This window comes from Lucilia sericata, unplaced genomic scaffold, assembly GCF_015586225.1.
Source record: "Lucilia sericata isolate MDLA Ls3-8-SP2 unplaced genomic scaffold, ASM1558622v1 Contig001047F_arrow, whole genome shotgun sequence".
Lineage (NCBI taxonomy): Eukaryota > Metazoa > Arthropoda > Insecta > Diptera > Calliphoridae > Lucilia > Lucilia sericata.
This window is the reverse complement of record NW_023995026.1, coordinates 69,086-91,263: the sequence shown is the minus strand read 5'-3', so window position 1 is coordinate 91,263 and position 22,178 is coordinate 69,086. Positions and strand designations below refer to the sequence as shown.

General features: G+C 34.7%; 1 protein-coding gene across 1 annotated transcript in view; it reads left to right on the top strand.

Moving 5' to 3' along the window:
* LOC119609727 (ras-related protein Rab-26-like) overlaps window positions 1-22,178 on the top strand; it is a 118,007-nt gene that overhangs the window by 79,340 nt on the left and 16,489 nt on the right.

The window sequence follows — 22,178 nt, the reverse complement described above, 5'->3', positions numbered from 1 at the left end:
CACAATGTATTGGAGCAAGCTACCGCGCAATTAAACGTTGTTGTCGTTTCTTTTTGAGAGTACGTGTAGCGTTTGTGTGTGGGTCTTTCCGCTAGAGCACTGTTTGGCCATCGTTGATGTACTTTACATCACTTTCGATCACTTCATACTAACAAATTGTTATTTTTAAAGTAATAAATATATTCTTGAACTTCTTATAACGTTTACACCTACTGTAAACTAAAGCAACGGTTCCCAAATGGGGGTCCGCGGACCCCTAGTGGTCCGTAGTAAAATCATAGGGGGTCCGCGAAGACGAACGAAAAAAACCATGAATAAACAATATTTTGCTTTTATATGTATGTACAAATATCTCCAATTTTTGTGCAATAATCCCAAATTTTTTGGTGACTTTTTGAATTTTATTTTTTCGGTTGTTTATCAGGAAGAAGCTAGGCCCTACAAATTTATTGTATAACTTTTATAAAATAAAGTATTGCGTGATTTATAATTTTTATTTCCTGTATATGTACTGAAATAATGGTTTTTATTTCAGACAAATAATACTCTGCCTTACAATTAAATTAGGGATACTGGTACCGGAGTATGAAGTTCAATTCAAAGACAAGCTTATTACAGATTTAAGTTTATCAAATTGTAAGCAAAAGTGTTCTTGTTTAAAAGGACTAAAATTATATATTTCCAAAACAGAGGTGACTCTTTATGTATCTCTTTATAAATATTCCAATCCGACGTGATACACAGATTTTAACTTGATTTTGTTGACCAATACATATTATTAAATTAACATCAGAAAATCCATAGCGTTTCGCGTAAATATGTAGCCAAAAACCATGAAGTTAAATAATTCGTTGGTATTTTAAAATTCAAATTTAAGTTCCAAATTCACAGTACTTTAACAAAGAGTTCAAATCATATATTATGCGGATAACGCATTCCTCAACAACATAGAAGAAGTCCAACTTTCTTATATTATTTTCCCGAAAACTTAGCTCACTTACTCATTTCACCCTTTGCAATCGCAACAAATTTTTGAAACGTGACTCCTTAAGCACATGTGACAATATTTGATAAGGAAACCTTTTCGCTACCTTGAAGAAAAATGAACATGAAAGATCTCACGATCATAAAATTATACATCATGTTAACATATCAACAAAGAAGTCATTCTATCTTCAAAACATGCAATTGAAAACCTATCTGAAATATTATATATTCTCAAAGTACGGGAATATTGTATAGATATGACATCTCTATTAGACCTAGGAATTAATGAACTAGGTCAATTTTCGGATGGACAATTATTTAGAACAATAAGATATCAAAATATGTATGGGGGTCCGCGAAATTAAATAAGTTCTTCAAGGGGTCCGCGAAGTAAAAATCGGTGGGAACCGCTGAACTAAAGAAGACCCAAAAAAAACTTACACATTGATGAATATAAATATCTGACTGTAACACTGGCAACAAATTGTGTATTACAACATAATTAACTTAAGTCATCACATACTGATGATGTATGTTTGTTGTAGGTGGTATGAAGTATAGTAATGGGCGTATATTGGTATGTACATATGTTAAGGACATCATTTGATATTCTCATATAAATATTATTTTTTGTGTATGTATTTTTTTTGACATTCTTAAGAAATCTTAAAAAAGAACATACGTTGTATAGTGAATAAAATGTTAAGAAATATTATAGTTTGGATATTTATTTCTTTAAAATAAATTTGCCAATCCAGAGTATATATGTATACTTGTTCTAAAGGACCAAAATGACATACATATTTGTATGTATATGTAGGACATTATTTACTCGAGAAACGCATACTATAACAATGAAATTAATTTCTGTTTATTTTTCTCATAATTGCGACAGACAGACAGACAATCATGATTGACAATGAGAAAAATGTGTTGAAAATAATTATGAAATTGTGTGATTGTGAATAATATGGATGTTATGTTTGTTTTTAAAATTTAAGAAAAATAATAAAAAATATTTCTTTAGAAATTCGAATAACATCTTAATGACTTCCAGAGTAATAACACTATAAGGTTTGTAGGCGGATATAAAATTGTGCAATTGATTCATTATCATTTAAAATTCTTGTCATTTTTCTACTTCTTAAAAAGCTAATTTCTTTCCTCATTTTTGTCCACAAATTTTTTTATCTATTGCTTCTCCCACAACATTTAAATCACGTTTAAAAAAATGTCCCTAAATTTTTTGATACTTTATATGCAAAAAGTGCTAACTTAATCTTGGGCCAAAGTGGGTTTTTGATGACAATTGATTCCTCAATCCTCGTCTGGGTTCAAAAAACTTTGTGTTTTTAACCGGTTTACTATTTTGTTCACCTGAAAACTAAGCCTTTTTTTAGTTAACACTTTTTGAATATAGTGTTTCCTTATGTTCCTTATTCATTATTTACTGACACCCAATCATCATTTAATTGAGTCTTTTTATTATTTTCGGTGTCATAATCACAAACACAATTAATGTTCTTATTTATCCCAACACAAACACACACACAGCTTTTCCGCTTGTCCTCTTTAAGCCCCAAAAAAATATCTGTTGTTTGACAGTTTGGAAACATTTCATTACAAATTTCTTATTTAGTATAATATGTACAAAAACAATTACAGTTTAAAGAATAAAAGACAAATCAAAAAAACACAAAACAGCCAGTCTGTCATTCATTCATTTAGAAAGTGTTTGGGGAGTACTTCTTCCGTTGTGTTGAAAGAAACTGAAAGTTTAATAAAGATTTAAGGATACAAATTGACAGTTTGCTGTTTCGTTGGCTCGTAGACAGACTAAGAAGAGTGGAATTGAAATGAGAAGCAACAACAATTGTTTGTTAGCAATTACAAAAACACTTGTCTTACAGAAATATGGGAGAGAAGGAAAGAGAGTGAGAGAGGGAAAGGAGTTGTAGCAAAGACTGCACAACTTATTTATACAAGTTCAAGTGCAGGGTATTTTAAATGATGCCAGATGGAGAGATTTAAAAATAAAAATACAAGAATTCCCCTAAAGTTTTTACACACTTCCATTACAGCTGTGTTTCTAACTGCACAAGTTCCCGTTGGAAATTTTCTAAGTATTCAAAGCTCAACCTTATTGAGAATTATAACTTTCAGAATAGTAAAGTAACCTATTATTAGCTTCCAGCCTAAATTCTAATAGATCAGCAGGTATTTAGTTCAGAATGGTACACAAAGACTTCGTTGGTGTAATCGAAAATGCTCAAGAGATCATTAGAATAGCAGAGATCCTAAATACTTGTTCAACTCCATGAGAGTTAATAGACGTTATCATTGCTTTTAACCAAAACCATGGCACAACTGATCCCATTGATAGCTTTCGGCAAAACTGAAATCAAACCCACTAGCAAGACTCCTTACATAAAACCCACCTGGAACGTGGCTTCGTACAACCGACCAACCTACCACCCATCTAATAAAATATGCTCTCATTAGACAGTAAAACAATTCAGTTTTAATATTTAATGAAGTACTTATTGTTAGACCTTAAAAAAATCTTTGGGTCCGATCCGCTATCCTTGATATTTAATATTCAGAATAGTTTTCTGTCTAGAATAATACGAATAAAGAAACTTTGTTATATTCTTGTTTAGGGGAAATAAAGTTTTCAACTTTTTATCTTCCTGCGAGAAGACGATTTCTGTTCTTAATGTTTAGACAGTCGGTCCACAAGAAATACTCTGTTCGCAAGTTAGGGCTACACAAAATGATTTCTCACAGGAATATGTCGATTCTCTTTTTAAACAGGAAAGCTATAAAAAGCCTGCTCCTATTTGAAATCCTTAATGTTACGGGAACTGAATTCTCCGGGAACTAAAGGAAGTATATTGTCAATGTAAAAGTTTGTTGATAAAGCGAAAACTTCTGATTGACATCTTCGGCTGATTGGAAAAACGGGTGCGAAGATCGAGTGAAAACTTCCGATTGACACAGCTGTAGCTGAGTTAACAATCTTCGGCTGATTGGAAATCGGGTGCGAAACGTCAGAACATAAGTTATTGGCTATATATTCATAGGAAAACATATCAGAGTTTTAACCACATTTGATTCCCAAAAAATAAAGAGAGGGATAGAAAGAAAAACTTTCACAGGAAACTGTCTAACTACACTTTATTTTAGATCAAGGGCTCTCCATTAAGAGTTTAGATTCTTGGCGATTTCCTTCACGTTATTTATATGAAGGTATTGCTCTGGTTTGTACCTAAGTCGTAGAGAGACAGTATATGCTTACATGCCAGGGTTTAGAGAGTTTTTGACTCCTTAGAGATGAGCTAATGTGAAAGAAATCCCTGATTAACATTCTGATACTTGCAACACTTTATTTCGGATTAGAAGGTTTAATCATTTAGTTATCCGGGCATGAATAGAGTCTAAATGGGAGAGAGTAATCAGACTTTGTTTTACGCGTTTTGCGAGAAATGCAACATCGGTATATGTTTGGTTTTCATGCGGTCTTTTGGAAAGTAACGTCGGACTCCAATAAGAGAATAATCAAACTATGATTTTACTGAGATAAAGCAGATTACAACTTTGGTTCGTTTCGGTTTTTATACGGCTCTTTGGACAATGCATTGTTGACCCTTTCTTTGTAATTAAATCGTAAGTGGACAGTTATCAACTCCTAAGTTATAAGAACTTTAACTTTCTAACTAGACTGAGTGTTGGATTAAGTTGGATTTAGTTTATTTAACCACAAAATTATGAAAATCAAGAGATTTGAGCACTTCGTTCAAAGCCCGAGTTTCTTCAAGTCTTTAACCGGTACCCGGACTTAAATAGAGTCTAAATAGGGGAGAAAGGCACTTGACCATAGAATGACTGAAATAAAGAGAATCCTGAACAATGGTTAACACCTAAATTGTAGCTCTTTGGGAAGTAAAACTGACTTTAATGGGGACATACTTACATCATATAAAAGAGCTCATGCCGAAATTTAGACAGTTTTCAATAAAGATCTTTAAATCACAAGCTGTGGTGAGTGTCAAGAATAATTTGCCAACAATTCCCCCAAAACCATCTGGCATCGCAATTTTCTTCCACAAATCCTTGCTCATTTAATGTATGCGCAGAGAGAGCAATATGGGAAAAACAAGCAAGAGTAACAACAAAGCAGCAAAAAACATAAAGCAACATGTTGCTTAGCAGCATATTGAAAGCGAAAGCAAACCCTACAAAATGTTTAGCAACAAAACAACATGTTGCTTTACACACCAAACACACTTGTTGCGGAAGAAAAACAGAAAGGCAAAAGAAAAGGGAAAAAAATAGAATATAAAATAGCTATGGCCCTGTATTTACCATTATCCTTGATAATATGACTATTTCAATCATCAGTTTGTTTTGAGTTTCCCCCTAAAACGGTTGTGTTTTCATTTTATAAAACTTTAAAACGTTTTTAGCACAAGTATTTTCAAAAAAAAAAAAAAAAAAAAGTAACGGCTATAAACAAGATAAAGTGTGTGTATTGTTTGTGTATGTCAATAAAATTTCAAATAGTAACTGAAAATTAGTTTAATTTGTAAAGAAATGTGAAACCTGTTGAAAAGGAAAATCAGTATTAAAATAAAAGAATTTAATTAAATACAAACATATTTTTGTTACAATAAAATTTGAGTGAAATTGAATGTAATAAATATTATAACGCAAGTTTATATTACAAAAAAGTGTTTAAGTTATTTAAAATGAAAATATAAACTGTAATTAGTTTTTGGAATGAAAAAAATTCTTTGAAATTTGTAATAGCTTTCAGTCTTTATAGTTTTTTAATGGATGCTTTTACATATGATTGATAATTGCTGACCTTCCTTTTATAGTCCCATGGGGAACTGTTGCGTCCTTCAGTTCTACCAGGAATTTGTGACTTTTACGTTTAAGCAAAAACAATAATATTGACTTAATTTGAAGGAGAAAGTTTTGTTCAAAAACTTAAAAATTTAAAATTTTTGTAAAAATCCGATTTTTTGATGAAATATTAATATTTTACAGATTTTTAGTAAAAATTCGAATTGTTAGTAAAAAACGGAGTTTTTAGTAAAAATTTTGATTTTTAGTAAAAAAAAAAAAAATTTTTGGTGAAAAATCTAACTTTTATAGAAAATTTAGATTTTAGTGAAAATTTTTATTATTAGTGAAATATTTTAAGTATAAATCGAAAAGATTTAAAAAGAACGATTTGAAAAATTAAAAGGTACCAAAAATATATTTTCATTCCATCAGGATCCTATATAAAGATTCTAGGTTCAATAATTCCCTTTTATACATTTCAATTTTGCATTTTTTAGTTTCAATATTATAAAAGATTCAAAAATATCCTTTTCTACTGATCTTTATTCCCTCAGGTCTCCATATTAATACTGTAACAAATTCAAAAAGTACCTTATGTAAAACTAAAAATTACCAAAATGTTCCCTTTATATATATACTTAATTTTATGTCTCTAGAATGAAAAAGCTCCAAAAGCATTTTAATTTTTTTAATTTTTCCAAATCACTTCATAATTTTATACACAAAATTTTCCATCTTTGGTTTTGCATTTTGGCCAAACAATTACAACATACAGTTTTTTATAAACAATGAAACTGTTTCAAAGGTTGTCTCGGATATTTGTTCATATTTCAGTTATTTACCGAAGGAATCTAAGATCTTCAGAAAATTTATTTTACACAAACATACAAATGGACAAACGGACAAAGCTTGAGACTCCACTCTCTTTATAGGGTCAAACTTGAACTAGAACTGAACTAGAATTGAACTAGAACTGAACTAAAACTGATCTGTAACTGATCTAGAACTGAACTGAAACTGATCTGTAGATCTAGAACTGAACTAGAACTTAGAACGAACTAGAACTGAACTAGAACTGAACTAGAACTGAACTAGAACTGAACTAGAACTGAACTAGAACTGAACTAGAACTGAACTAGAACTGAACTAGAACTGAACTAGAACTGAACTAGAACTGAACTAGAACTGAACTAGAACTGAACTAGAACTGAACTAGAACTGAACTAGAACTGAACTAGAACTGAACTAGAACTGAACTAGAACTGAACTAGAACTGAACTAGAACTGAACTAGAACTGAACTAGAACTGAACTAGAACTGAACTAGAACTGAACTAGAACTGAACTAGAACTGAACTAGAACTGAACTAGAACTGAACTAGAACTGAACTAGAACTGAACTAGAACTGAACTAGAACTGAACTAGAACTGAACTAGAACTGAACTAGAACTGAACTAGAACTGAACTAGAACTGAACTAGAACTGAACTAGAACTGAACTAGAACTGAACTAGAACTGAACTAGAACTGAACTAGAACTGAACTAGAACTGAACTAGAACTGAACTAGAACTGAACTAGAACTGAACTAGAACTGAACTAGAACTGAACTAGAACTGAACTAGAACTGAACTAGAACTGAACTAGAACTGAACTAGAACTGAACTAGAACTGAACTAGAACTGAACTAGAATTGAACTAGAACTGAACTAGAACTGAACTAGAACTGAACTAGAACTGAACTAAAATGTTATTAGGAGCCTCTGCAGCTATATCCAAATTTAAGCGGCACTTCAAGATATAACTAGTTTGCCCCGATTTCTACTTAAATGGCAATATAGTAGATATGGCGACGTCACAACGCCTTCGTGTTAAGATTATAAGATATAAAGCGCATCAAATAGAGACGTTTTCTGGTTGTAATGGATTCTGTAGGGCCTGTTGTAGACTGCTTATTAACGAACCCTTTAAGCATCATCACTGAACACAATTTTTCGACAAGATATCGGGTCAATTAATCAGGGATTTCTAGTAAATTTCAATAATATGATAGCGTTGTCACAGCGTCAATCAATTCAGATTATTTGCCAGAGTATACTGATCACATATGTCAAAAGAAATACTCCATATGACAATTCGTTTGACAGTTAACCATTTCATTAGATCTATTGGGCTTAAAAACCACCCGATACTTAGATATAAAAATAAAATTTGTGAAATTTTAGAACATTTTTTATGACAATAAAATTAAATTCATCAAACATCTTTACTTTGTAAAGATAAATTCAATTCAAATATAAATCCTCAGTTCGAGATAAAATCCTCTAGTAATAAAATATGTTTTTGCTATTTTTTCTCCATAAAATTATTAAGAAATATAAATAAAACCTTAACATAAAACCGAAAATAAAGTGGGTTTTAAGTTTCCAAATGGTTGAAACTTTTTCACAGGATTCACTTTTTTATTGGTTTTTTATTTATTCAAATTGCGGCGACAAGTAGTGCGGGTGTGGGGGTATACATTCCTAAACATTTAACAACATTGACCAAATGTAAGAATGGAAAAACTTTTTTTATTATGATATTATTATGCCGAACATTTTTTCCCCTCCTCTTTTAACTAAGAAGCTCTCCCACCATTTTAACCACAATTGAGTTTGAGTGTTCGGTATGCTAATGAGTATGTAAATATGATGCCTGCAGCCTTATCAGTTCAAAATCAACCACCTGTGTGCTTACCGACCAACCGACCACTTCAAATGAAAATAGTTTAAAAAGCTTAAAGAGAAAATACAATTTTTCTTTAATAAATATTTTTTTTTTATTATTATTAATCCAAAGAATTTCATTTTACTAAACACAAAAACTTTTATTATAAAAGTTTTGTTTTTATTTTTAATTTGGTCATATGAAACCAAAAAGTAATTGAGGTTTTTCACAGTTTTAGAGAAGGTCTTTAGCATTTTGTTTCACTTTGTTGAGTTCCATTTTTTTTTGGTGAGGGGGAATACGAAAGATAAACCTATAATGGAGTTACAAAGTGAATCACATTTTGTAAGGATTTTTATACCCTACACCACTATAGTGGGGAGGGTATTATACGTTTGTGCTGATGTTTGTATTTAAGTATACCGATCGACTCAGAATCACATTTTGAGTCGATTAAGACATGTCCGTCCGTCCGTCTGTCCGGCTGGCTGGCTGTCCATGTACAGGCCGCAATTTTCAAGATAATTTAATGAAATTTGGACCAAGCATTGACACAAGGACGAAGCCTATTGAAAATGGTTGAAATCGGTCCATTATTTCACCTAGCCCCCATACAACCGTACCTCCCGATTTAGGCTTTTTATGCCATAATTTCGTCAAATATACTACTATCTCTCTAACAATTACGTTTTATATAAGTATAAATGACACTGCAGATTTCGTAATGATCGCCCCTTATTTGACCCTAGCCCTCATACAAATCCCCCTTCAAAAAATGTCTTAAACGTCTAAAATTGACTTGTAACCATTTGTATCGCAATGACACCCAACATAATTAACTATTATTTAAAAATATAGCCTTTTCCCAAATTTAATGAGGATCGGCCCATGTTTGACCTATACTCCTATATAAAGCCTCATTTAGAAAATTTGGTTTTTATCAATAAATTGCTTAAATACTTTGGAATTAAGGTAAAATTCAACATAAAAGTTTCTTTGTGAAAAATAAAAATTTTTTAAAATATACTCATGGTGTAGGGCGTTATATGGTCGGCCATGCCAGACTATACTTTCTACTTGTTTTGTATATCTGTTTGTAAGAATTTATACAAAAATGTTTACAAAATAGAAAAATAAATTCTGAAATTCATATTAAAAAGTAAAAGCTCCTCTAGTTGTCAGACAATATACATATAGGGAGGAGATAAAAATTATTTATTAAAAAAAAAAATAAATGGTAGCAATACTTTGCCTTCTATTGTATTTTTAAAACGAAGTTATAGTAACGTAAGTTAGATTGCTTGCGTATTGCAATTTGAAGTCAATGACGTTAATCTTTCATAAGGTTATTGCGTTTTTTTTTTTGTTGTTTTTCAGTTTATTATTATAAAAAGTAGATTTTAGACGAAGCCCTTGTATAATAATTGTTTTGCTGGGTATATGTTAGTTGAAATTGGGGAAGATTGGGAGACTTGAAAACTGATTTCAATTTTAAACTTTTTTCGGAAATTTTGATCCTCACACTACTAATTTAAGGTTAGAAAAACTGTATCATCGGTATCATAGAAAAAATCGTTATGACGTCAGATAACATATATGGCCAAATGGTCAGAAATTCTTTGAATAGAGTCTCGATGACTTGAAACTTTAGTGATAGGGACAATACGCCATTTTGAGGACAGATTCGATTTTTTACTTAAAACTAAATTTAACTATAAATTAAACTTTTCACTAAAAAATTGATTTTTACTATGAATAAACTGATTGATGATGAAATTTTCTATAAAGAAACTATATATAATAAAGTTGCTTAACAAAAAACAGTTTGATTATAAAGTGTCATAAAGTAAACGGATTGATGATTAAGTTGCCTAAAGAAAACTGATCAAATATCATGTTTTTTTAAGAAACTTGATTAGTTATCAACTAAAAACTGATCGTTGAAAAATTTTTTTTAGAAAACTGATTGGTGATAAAGTATACATTAAAAAAAAAACTGAGCGATGATTAAGTTTTCTATAGAAAACTAATCGTTGATAAAGTTTTCTATAGAAAACTGATCGATGATAACGTTTTCTATAGAAAACTGATCGATGATAAGGTTTTCTATAGAAAACTGATCGTTGATAAGTTTTTCTGTAGAAAACTGATCAATGATAAAGTTTTCTATATAAAACTGATTGATGATAAGGTTTTCTATAGAAAACTGATCGTTGATAAAGTTTACTATAGAAAACTGATCGTTGGTAAGGTTTTCTCTAGAAAACTGATCGATGACAAAGTTTTCTATTGAAAACTGATCGATGATAAAGTTTTCTATAGAAAACTGATCGATGATAAAGTTTTCTATAGAAAACTGATCGTTGATAACGTTTTCTATAGAAAACTGATCGTTGATAAGGCTTTCTTTAGAAAACTGATCGATGACAAAGTTTTCTATAGAAAACTGATCGATGATAAAATTTTGTATAGAAAACTGATCGATAATAAAGTTTTGCACATAAAACTGTTTGATGATTAAGTATTCTTTATAAATCTGATCGATGATAAGGTTTTCTATAGGATCGTTGATAATATTTTCTTTAGAAAACTGATCGTTGATAAAGTTTTCTTTAGAAAACTGATCGTTGATAAAGTTTTCTTTAGAAAACTGATCGTTGATAAAGTTTTCTTTAGAAAACTGATCGTTGATAAAGTTTTCTATAGAAAACTGATCGTTGATAAAGTTTTCTATAGAAAACTGATCGTTGATAAAGTTTTCTATAAAAAAAAACTGATAAATGATGAAGTTTTTGTATAGAAAACTGATTGATGATAATGTTTTCTACAGAAAACTGATCTTTGATAAAGTTTTATATGGTAAACTGATCGATAATAAAGTTTTCTATAGAAAACTGATCGGTGATAAAATTTTCATTGATGATTAAGTTTCCTTTAAAAAACTGGTCGCTGATAAAGTTTTCTATAGAAAACTGATCGATGATGAAGTTTTTCTATAGCAAACTGATCGATGATTAAGTATCCTTTTAAAAAACTGATCGTTGATAAAGTTTCCTATAAAAAAAAACTGCTCGTTGATAAAGTTTTCTATAGAAAACTGATCTTTGATAAAAGTTTTCTATAGAAAGCTGATCGTTGATAAAATTTTTGTATAGAAAACTGATCGATAACAAAGTTTTCTATATAAAACTAATCGTTGATAAAAATCTTCTATAGAAAACTGATCGTTGATAAAAATCTTCTTGAGAAAATTGATCGTTGATAATGTTTCTAAAATATTTTTATCTAAAAATCTAATTTTTACAATAAAATCTAAAAAATAACTGCGTAGCTGATGTCTCTTACAATTCCCTTAGAAAGTTAAAGAAAAAATTGAACAAGGTAACCAATAGTAACTAAATAATGACACGTTTGTAAACGTTTGCTCTCTTTGTAAATATTAAATTTTTCATATAATAAATTTTAAACTCTGTTTTCGTAGAAAACAAATTCAGTTTCTGTTTTCAAAGAAAACATATAGAGAAACCATTAAGCTAATGATGGTGAATTAATGTTTGATAAGAACTTTCACCTTGACTATCAAAGAATCATGTACATATTATATAGAATTTAATACATAATTATTACTATAACTCTAATGACGTTATTAGGTTATTAATTGTGTGCAAATTTGATTTAAAAGTTTGAAAAAGGTTATCTGTGACACGAGTTCTGTGAATGTACTCATTCCTCTAAGGATTATATCTAGTTCCGAAGAAATTTTTAGTTTAAATCTTAATTATTGGAATGTTACTTAATCACCTGAATATATTTCATTTTGCACTTTAAATAAAACTTACCTAACTGCAACATAATTCTCTACTTTGCAACTGACCCCTTGGAGTATTATATGAATTAAATTCTGATTAAAACAGCAGTAATATGTATATTAAAAGGAAAAGAACTATAGCGAAATATAATTAAAACTGTATTCGTTATGAACAAATACCAAATGTATTTTCAACATCATTATCATCATCTTCATAAAAGTGAAAGGTAATGACAATATTGTCTTCATTATGATTGAAACATGAAAAAGGATGTTTCAATCCAACTTTCTTTTTTAACTGTCAATCAAGATTCGTTACAGATACAAACATCATCTACGACAACTATGAAAAAAAAAATGGAAAGGAATTAAATTTATGTAACAGGTTTAGAATAAAGAAACTTCTACAACAACAAAAAAAGGTCAAAGATGTGTCTTTAGTCATTTATTGTTATAATTACAACATTTCAGATTAAAAGTTTGCCACAAAGGAAACAGTTTAGTTAGGGAAAGAGAGACATTTGATACTTTTTTTTTTGTTGTCAGCATGATTAAGGAAAATTTCAAAGAATTTTATTTTTTTCAACTATAAACAGATTTTTGTAAAGTTTAAAACCAAATAAAGACAATAATTTAAAAATTTAAATATTTAAATCAAAAAAACAAGACCAATTTATAGTCAATTAAAGCCACAAAATATATTAAACAAAAACCAAAAAGAATTTTTATAACCACAACAAACCATCATGTCCCGAACTTTAAGAAACCGCAAACGTCCTGATTCGGTGCGTATGCCTGCTGTACCGGGTTTTGCAAAAAATCCCATTATAATGGCGCGTTCAGTATCGGCGGGACCACACTCAGCTTCAGCTACTCATGTACCTACACATTTTGGCAAATCAAAAAACCCACCAACAGCCTCTTCAAATCCCACAACACCTACATGCAATAAAAAACAGCTAGAGAAAATTCCTAGCATTTCAGCTCACAGTGAAAGTAGTGAGGAAGATGAGGATGCAGATGGTAACCATGAAACTAATAATCATAACATTAAAGAGGATGAAGAAGACGATGATGATGACGACGAATCCGATAGAGATCAAATACGCAAAAGAACTAGTGTTATCAAACATGAATATACAAATACTACTGATTGGTCTCCATGTGGTGGCGGTGGAGGTGGCGGTGTTGTTGGTGCTATTACCAGCGGCAATGGCAGTATTCCAACCAAAAATATTTCAACGAAAATGGCCTCTGGCATACGAGCCTGCAAGGCAACTGGCCGTAGTATTATGAGAATGCTATCATCGTCCTCCTCGCTATCGACGACGTCATCTACCCACAATAGCCGCAGAAATAGTAAAACTTCGTGCAGTGTTAAGAGCGATGAAGGGCCGGCGCATAAGGAGGCAACTTATCAAAGGCTTAATAAGGTGATTAAAGCGTTAATTTATTACGACAAGTTAATTATTCAGATAACGTTAGATAAGAGGATATGTAAAGTGGAGATGTGTAATTCGAAAAGTAAATAAGACTTTAAACTACTTTAAAGAAAATTGTGAGTGACTTTGAATTTGGCTTTGATTAGATGTATTAGATAGATAGATAGATAGATAGATAGATAGATAGATAGATAGATAGATAGATTAGATAGATAGATAGATAGATAGATAGATGATAGATAGATAGATAGATAGATAGATAGATAGATCGCTCGCTAGATCGCTAGCTCGATCAGCTCGCTCGCTCGCTCGATCGCTATCGCTCGCTCGCTAGCTCGCTCGCTCGCTCGATCGCTCGCTCGCTCGCTCGCTCGCTCGCTCGCTCGCTCGCTCGCTCGCTCGCTCGCTAGCTCGCTCGCTCGCTCGCTCGCTCGCTCGCTCGCTCGCTAGCTCGCTCGCTCGCTCGCTCGCTCGCTCGCTCGCTAGCTCGCCTCGCTCGCTCGCTCGCTCGCTAGCGCGCTCGCTCGCTCGCTCGCTCGCTCGCTCGCTGGCTCGCTCGCTCGCTCGCTCGCTCGCTCGCTCGCTCGCTCGCTCGCTCGCTCGCTCGCTCGCTCGCTCGCTCGCTCGCTAGCTCGCTCGCTCGCTCGCTCGCTCGCTCGCTCGCTCGCTCGCTCGCTCGCTCGCTCGCTCGCTCGCTCGCTCGCTCGCTCGCTCGCTTCGCTCGCTCGCTCAGCTCGCTCGCTCGCTCGCTCGCTCGCTCCGCTCGCTCGCTCGCTCGCTCGCTCGCTCGCTCGCTCGCTCGCTCGCTCGCTCGCTCGCTCGCTCGCTCGCTCGCTCGCTCGCTCGCTCGCTCGCTCGCTCGCTCGCTCGCTCGCTCGCTCGCTCGCTAGCTCGCTCGCTCGCTCGCTCGCTCGCTCGCTCGCTCGCTCTCTCGCTCGCTCGCTCGCTCGCTCGCTCGCTCGCTCGCTCGCTCGCTCGCTCGCTCGCTCGCTCGCTCGCTCGCTCGCTTCGCTCGCTCGCTCGCTCGCTCGCTCGCTCGCTCGCTCGCTCGCTCGCTCGCTCGCTCGCTCGCTCGCTCGCTCGCTCGCTCGCTCGATCGCTCGCTCGCTCGCTCGCTCGCTCGCTCGCTCGCTCCGCTCGCTCGCTCGCCTCGCTCGCCTCGCTCGCTCGCTCGCTCGCTCGCTCGCTCGCTGCTCGCTCGCTCGTCGCTCGCTCGCTCGCTCGCTCGCTCGCTCGCTCGCTATCGCTCGCTCGCTCGCTCGCTCGCTCGCTCGCTCGCTCGCTCGCTCGCTCGCTCGCTCGCTCGCTCGCTCGCTCGCTCGCTCGCTCGCTCGCTCGCTCGCTCGCTCGCTCGCTCGCTCGCTCGCTCGCTCCTCGCTCTCTCTCGCTCGCTCGCTCGCTCGCTCGCTCGCTCGCTCGCTCGCTCGCTCGCTCGCTCGCTCGCTCGCTCGCTCGCTCGCTCGCTCGCTCGCTCGCTCGCTCGCTCGCTCGCTCGCTCGCTCGCTCGCTCGCTCGCTCGCTCTCGCTCGCTCGCTCGCTCGCTCGCTCGCTCTCTCTCGCTCGCTCGCTCGCTCGCTCGCTCGCTCGCTCGCTCGCTCGCTCGCTCGCTCGCTCGCTCGCTCGCTCGCTCGCTCGCTCGCTCGCTCGCTCGCTCGCTCTCGCTCGCTCGCTCGCTCGCTCGCTCGCTCTCTCGCTCGCTCGCTCGCTCGCTCGCTCGCTCTCTCTCTCGCTCTCTCGCTCGCTCGCTCGCTCGCTCGCTCTCTCGCTCGCTCGCTCGCTCGCTCTCTCGCTCGCTCGCTCGCTCGCTCGCTCGCTCGCTCGCTCGCTCGCTCGCTCGCTCGCTCGCTCTCTCGCTCGCTCGCTCGCTCGCTCGCTCGCTCCTCGCTCGCTCTCGCTCGCTCGCTCGCTCGCTCGCTCGCTCGCTCGCTCGCTCGCTCGCTCTCTCGCTCGCTCTCTCGCTCGCTCGCTCGCTCGCTCGCTCGCTCGCTCGCTCGCTCTCGCTCGCTCGCTCGCTCGCTCGCTCTCTCTCTCGCTCGCTCGCTCGCTCGCTTCCTCTTCCGTCCCCTTGTCCCTTTTCCCCCCCCTTTCCCTTGTTTTCCTCTTCCCCCCCTCCCCCTCCCCGCCCCCCTTTCTGCCCCCCTCCCCTTTCTTCCCTTTTGCCTCTCCCTTCCTTTTCCGTGTTTTTCCCTGTCTGCCCCCCTTTCCTCCGTCCTGCCTTCGGCCCTGCCCCCCTTCTCCCTTTCATCTTCCCCTTCTTTCCTTCAGCCCCTCAAATTTACTACTACAAAACGGATTTCAAATTTTAACAGAAAATCACATACAGACTGTTTTTAAAGAATAACTAAACAACTTCCGTTTTTCCTGTACAACTTGTTTATGTTTACTTAACGAATACAATTTCTCAGTTTTTTTTTAAAGCAATAAGTAATTCATAGAATTATTATTTTTCCTATGACACAGAAAAAAAGTTTAAACAACGAAGAAGGAATAAACAAAAGGAAAATAAATGTAATAAAATTGTATACTTTTGTAGATACAAGTACATAGATATTTATCTGCGAAATGATTGTGTACTTAAAAATAAATAAATATAAAAATCCACTTGTAAAAGTAAATAAGAAAATACTTGTTGAAATGCAAGTGGCTGGGAGAGCAAGTTATACCTTTTTTTCAAGGTTCTAGACAGAAATTAAAGATCCATACTAAAACACTTGACAAACTTGCCGACTGAGCTGGTATTTTTTCAACTTTAAGAAATAATCTGCTTATTGAATATCTTTATTCTTTTTCATACCTTCATAAACTTCGTCTATTTAAGAACACTCGCTCTTAATTGAAGCGTTCATAGTTGTGGCAATTTTTTTTGGAAAAGTTATTAAATTAAAACGTGTGCATTTGTTAACAATATGTTTGGTTTTTTTTTTCGTTTTATTGTGTTATTAAGTATAATTCGATATATACATACATATTTTGGGATATATTTGGAGAAAAAATATCTATGACAAAAGCCCTTTTTTCAACCAGTAATTTTTATGAATTTGTTCATTGTAATGGAAAAATAAAATTGAGAAATATCTTGTATTCAACATAGAGAAAAGTTTCATATATATAAAAAAATGTAACTTATATTGCACAGTGTTTGGCAGATGTAGGTAAATGGTAAAAATAATATATATAGGAAAGTTCAAAAAAAAAAAGCTTTAAAATAACCAGTTGTGGCTCAAGTTTTTACAGAAAAACGAGAGATTTTGACCTTTTTTTTAGCGATATAATGTATATGAGACTATACAGTTGTAGAGACATAGAAAACTTGCAGACACGTTTCTGAACTTTCTTTAGAAAACTTAAAGACACATCTGTGTGACTCCGAGCTTTTTTTGAAACTGATCTATAGTTATCTAACTTTCTATGACAAATCTGTAGGTCTAGAAAACTTATCATCTGCGTGTCTCTGATATTTTTATAGAAAACTTGGAGATTTATCAATATGTCTCTGAGCTTTATTTAGTATACTTGTATGTGTGCCGTCAAGCTTTCTATAAAAAGTTTGGTGACACATCTGTTAGAGTCAGAGCTTTCACTTAAAAAACTTCGAGACATAGAAAACTTGGATGCACATCTGTACTTTTCTGAGCTTTATATAGAAAACTTGGAAGCACATTTCTCAGGAAATTTAGAAACCAATTACTGTTTCTGAACTTTCTATAGCGAACAGGGAAAAAGCATCAATGTATCAGTCTCTGAGTATTCGGGAGAAAACTTTGTACGTCTTTGAGCTTTATATAAAGTGCATGTAAACCCATTATTATGTTTAAAAGCTTTCTCTGAGATTCTTGTTAAACACATGTGTATATCTAAGCTTTCTCTAGAAAACTTGGAGCCACATCAGGAGAGAAACTTTTGATAGAAAATATTGAGACACAGCTGTGTGTCTCTGATCTCTGTCTCTTTTTACAATAAACTTAGAAAACAAACTACGTATCTCTGATCATTCTAGAAAACTGCGAGAAACATTTGTTTCTGAGCTTTTTTTTTAGAAAACTTGGAGACCCTATGTCTGTCTCTGAGTTTTCTACAGTAAACTTGAGACTTAAGCTTTCTCCGGAAAACTTAGAAAGCAATCTCATTGGCTCTCAACTTTCTATAGACAATTGGAAAAGACTTTGACTTTCTTTAGAAAACTTGAAAATAACTCTTAGTATCTCTGAACTTTCTCTAGAAAACCAATCTTTGTGTATCTAAGCTTTTTTTTGACAACTGGGAGAAACATCTATTTGAGTTTTCATTTGAAAACTGGTCTTTGAGCTTTATATAAAGAGCATGGAGATCCATTTATGTGACCCTATGCTGTGTTCCGATTATCTTTGGTTTCCCTAGAAAGCTAGTGAGTATCTAGTATCGCTGAGCTTTAGAAGAACTTATCGGTCAATCCCTGAGTTTTCTCTGGACATCTTGGAAACAAATCTAAATATTGGTAAGCTTTCTCTAGAAAACTTTTTATTTCCGAGCTTTTTCCTTGAAAACTTTCCCCAGAAAACTTGGAAATCTATCCAAGAGCTTTCTCTAGAATACTTGAAGATATGTGAAGAGCCTCTCAGTGTACTTGAGCTTTCTCCAGAAAACTTAGAAAACAATTAGAAAACTGGAAGAAGCTATAACTGTCTCTGAGCTTACGATACTAAACTAGGAGACACAACTGTCTGTGTCTTGGATTTCTGTAGAAAACTTGAAAATACCTCTGTGTAGCGTTGAGCTTTCTCCAGAAAACTTCAAAACCAATATCTGTATATCTCGAAGATATCTAAAGACAATTTGAAGTTATATATCTATATATCTGGGCTTTTTATAGAGATTTCTCTAGAAAACTTGGAAATCTGTCTAAAAGCTTTCTCAACTAGAGTCTTTTAAATGGAACTATGCAGCCTTTTGTTTCTGTATGCTTTAATAAAATACAACTGAATACATTAAATAAATCTTCCGTATACGAATCACAAATATCTCTTTGAAATTCATAATCCTAATTGAATAAAAATTAGATGAATATCAAACATTCTTTCTGTCTTCAAAATCAAGTTTAGTGGCAAATATCTACTAATAACTTAATTCTATTAACTTATGACTCCTTTATAAAACCCCTCTAAGCTCAACATAAGTATCTAACAATGTCTTTCTCATAAATTGTTGAACCATATTAACTCCCCTTAAGCAAGAAAAGAAAAGAACTTCTTAAATTACCATTTTAGATTAAAATCAGCTTAACTTTACACTGATGATAATCAATTATTTTGACTTGAAAAAACCCACAGTGTGTGACTTTTTTATCAACATCGAACAAGAAAATAAAGAAATATGATTTTTTTATTTATTACTTTATTCTTACGTTAAGTTATTCCGTTTATTTTCATTTATTATTCTTTTAACGTTTAAGCAAAGAAAAAAATTTAGTTCCTACAAGACATTAAATATAAGTGAATGAGTGAGTGTTTCTGGGTTTTAAGGGGTTTGTCTGCCACATCGTGATGACAAGTTCTACCCACTGACTTTCACTCATATTTCTAATATATCTTTGGATTCTTTGGTTTGTTTTGTTTATTGTGCTTTCTTTTTTACTTTTCTTCATTTTACTTTCATTCATTGTGTGTCTTCGTACGTTCCTTCTATTGTTCAACAGGTTATAATGCTGGGAGATTCGGGTGTTGGTAAAACATCTCTATTAATAATGTTTCGGGATGGGGTTTATATGCCTTGTTATTATGTTACCACCGTAGGCATTGATTTTATGGTAAGACAATTTTTTATCTTTGTGTGTGTTTGGTGTTTATGTATGTTTGTATATATTTTTAGAATGTGTGTTTGTTTATGTACTTTATAAAAAAATTTAAACTTTAAGATAAATGTGCGTATGTGAGTTTTCTAATACATCAGTGAATTGTTGGCTATACTACACTTTTTTACACTTTGTTTTTTAGTTTAAGGGCTGAAATCAGACTAATTCTTCTTAATGTTTATTGCTTCTGAAGTTATTTTTTTGTTTTAGTCAAACCTAAATTCTGTTTCCTTATAGCTTCTACTGAAGTTTCTCTCCACTAGAACTCTATGCTCTGACATGAGTAAATTTTGATAAACATTACACATTCACGAACATCGAGATGGATCGTTAATGAAAATTTCATATGAAATATCTTCCCATCATTCGTTCGCCACCTTTGTTCACTTGAAAAACTTCCTACTGCGAATTATTTTTTATGGAATTTTGTATACAATGAATAGCTGTTAAGAAAAAAATCAAATATTGTGAATGAACAGTTCATTGGAATATCAGGATAGAAAAATTTCTCTTCAAGAAAAATGAAAATTTCATGGGAATTTTACTTCTTATTGCCGATTTTAGTTCTACTAGTTCAGTTCTAGTTCAGTTCAGTTCTAGTTCAATTCTGGTTCAGTTCTAGTTCTAGTTCAGTTCAGTTCTAGTTCAGTTCTAGTTCAGTTCTAGTTCAGTTCTAGTTCAGTTCTAGTTCAGTTCTAGTTCAGTTCTAGTTCAGTTCTAGTTCAGTTCTAGTTCAGTTCTAGTTCAGTTCTAGTTCAGTTCTAGTTCAGTTCTAGTTCAGTTCTAGTTCAGTTCTAGTTCAGTTCTAGTTCAGTTCTAGTTCAGTTCTAGTTCAGTTCTAGTTCAGTTCTAGTTCAGTTCTAGTTCAGTTCTAGTTCAGTTCTAGTTCAGTTCTGTTCTAGTTCAGTTCTAGTTCAGTTCTAGTTCAATTCTAGTTCAGTTATTTCAGTTCTAGTTCAGTTCTAGTTCAGTTCTAGTTCAGTTCTAGTTCATTCTAGTTCAGTTCTAGTTCAGTTCTAGTTCAGTTCTAGTTCAGTTCTAGTTCAGTTTTCAGTTCAGTTCTAGTTTAGTTCTAGTTCAGTTCTAGTTCAGTTCTAGTTCAGTTCTAGTTCAGTTCTAGTTCAGTTCTAGTTCAGTTCTAGTTCAGTTCTAGTTCAGTTCTAGTTCAGTTCTAGTTCAGTTCTAGTTCAGTTCTAGTTCAGTTCTAGTTCAGTTCTAGTTCAGTTCTAGTTCAGTTCTAGTTCAGTTCTAGTTCAGTTCTAGTTCAGTTCTAGTTCAGTTCTAGTTCAGTTCTAGTTCAGTTCTAGTTCAGTTCTAGTTCAGTTCTAGTTCAGTTCTAGTTCAGTTCTAGTTCAGTTCTAGTTCAGTTCTAGTTCAGTTCTAGTTCAGTTCTAGTTCAGTTCTAGTTCAGTTCTAGTTCAGTTCTAGTTCAGTTCTAGTTCAGTTCTAGTTCAGTTCTAGTTCAGTTCTAGTTCAGTTCTAGTTCAGTTCTAGTTCAGTTCTAGTTCAGTTCTAGTTCAGTTCTAGTTCAGTTCTAGTTCATTTCTAGTTCAGTTCTAGTTCAGTTCTAGTTCAGTTCTAGTATCAGTTCTAGTTCAGTTAGTTCTAGTTCAGTTCTAGTTCGTAGTTCAGTTCTAGTTCAGTTCTAGTTCAGTTCTAGTTCAGGTTCTCGTAGTATAGTCAGTTAGTTTCTAGTTCAGTTCTAGTTCAGTTCTAGTTCAGTTCTAGTTTCAGTTCTAGTTCAGTTCTAGTTCAGTTCTAGTCAGTTCTAGTTCAGTTCTAGTTCAGTTCTAGTTCAGTTCTAGTTCAGTTCTAGTTCAGTCTAGTTCGTTCTAGTTCAGTTTCTAGTTAGTCAGTTCTAGTTCAGTTCTAGTTCAGTTCTAGTTCAGTTTCTAGTTCAGTTCAGTTCAGTTCTAGTTCAGTTCTAGTTCAGTTCTAGTTCAGTTCTAGTTCAGTTCTAGTTCAGTTCTAGTTCAGTTCTAGTTCAGTTCTAGTTCAGTTCTAGTTCAGTTCTAGTTCAGTCAGTTCTAGTTCAGTTCTAGTCAGTTCTAGTTCAGTTCTAGTTCAGTTCTAGTTTAGTTCTAGTTCTAGTTCAGTTCTAGTTCTAGTTCAGTCAGTTCAGTCTAGTTCAGTTCTAGTTCAGTTCTAGTTCAGTTCTAGTTCAGTTCTAGTTCAGTTCTAGTTCAGTTCTAGTTCAGTTCTAGTTCAGTTCTAGTTCAGTTCTAGTTCAGTTCTAGTTCAGTTCTAGTTCAGTTCTAGTTCAGTTCTAGTTCAGTTCTAGTTCAGTTCTAGTTCAGTTCTAGTTCAGTTCTAGTTCAGTTCTAGTTCAGTTCTAGTTCAGTTCTAGTTCAGTTCAGTTCTAGTTCTAGTTCAGTTCTAGTTCAGTTCTAGTTCAGTTCTAGTTCAGTTCTAGTTCAGTTCTAGTTCAGTTCTAGTTCAGTTCTAGTTCAGTTCTAGTTCAGTTCTAGTTCAGTTCTAGTTCAGTTCTAGTTCAGTTCTAGTTCAGTTCTAGTTCAGTTCTAGTTCAGTTCTAGTTCAGTTCTAGTTCAGTTCTAG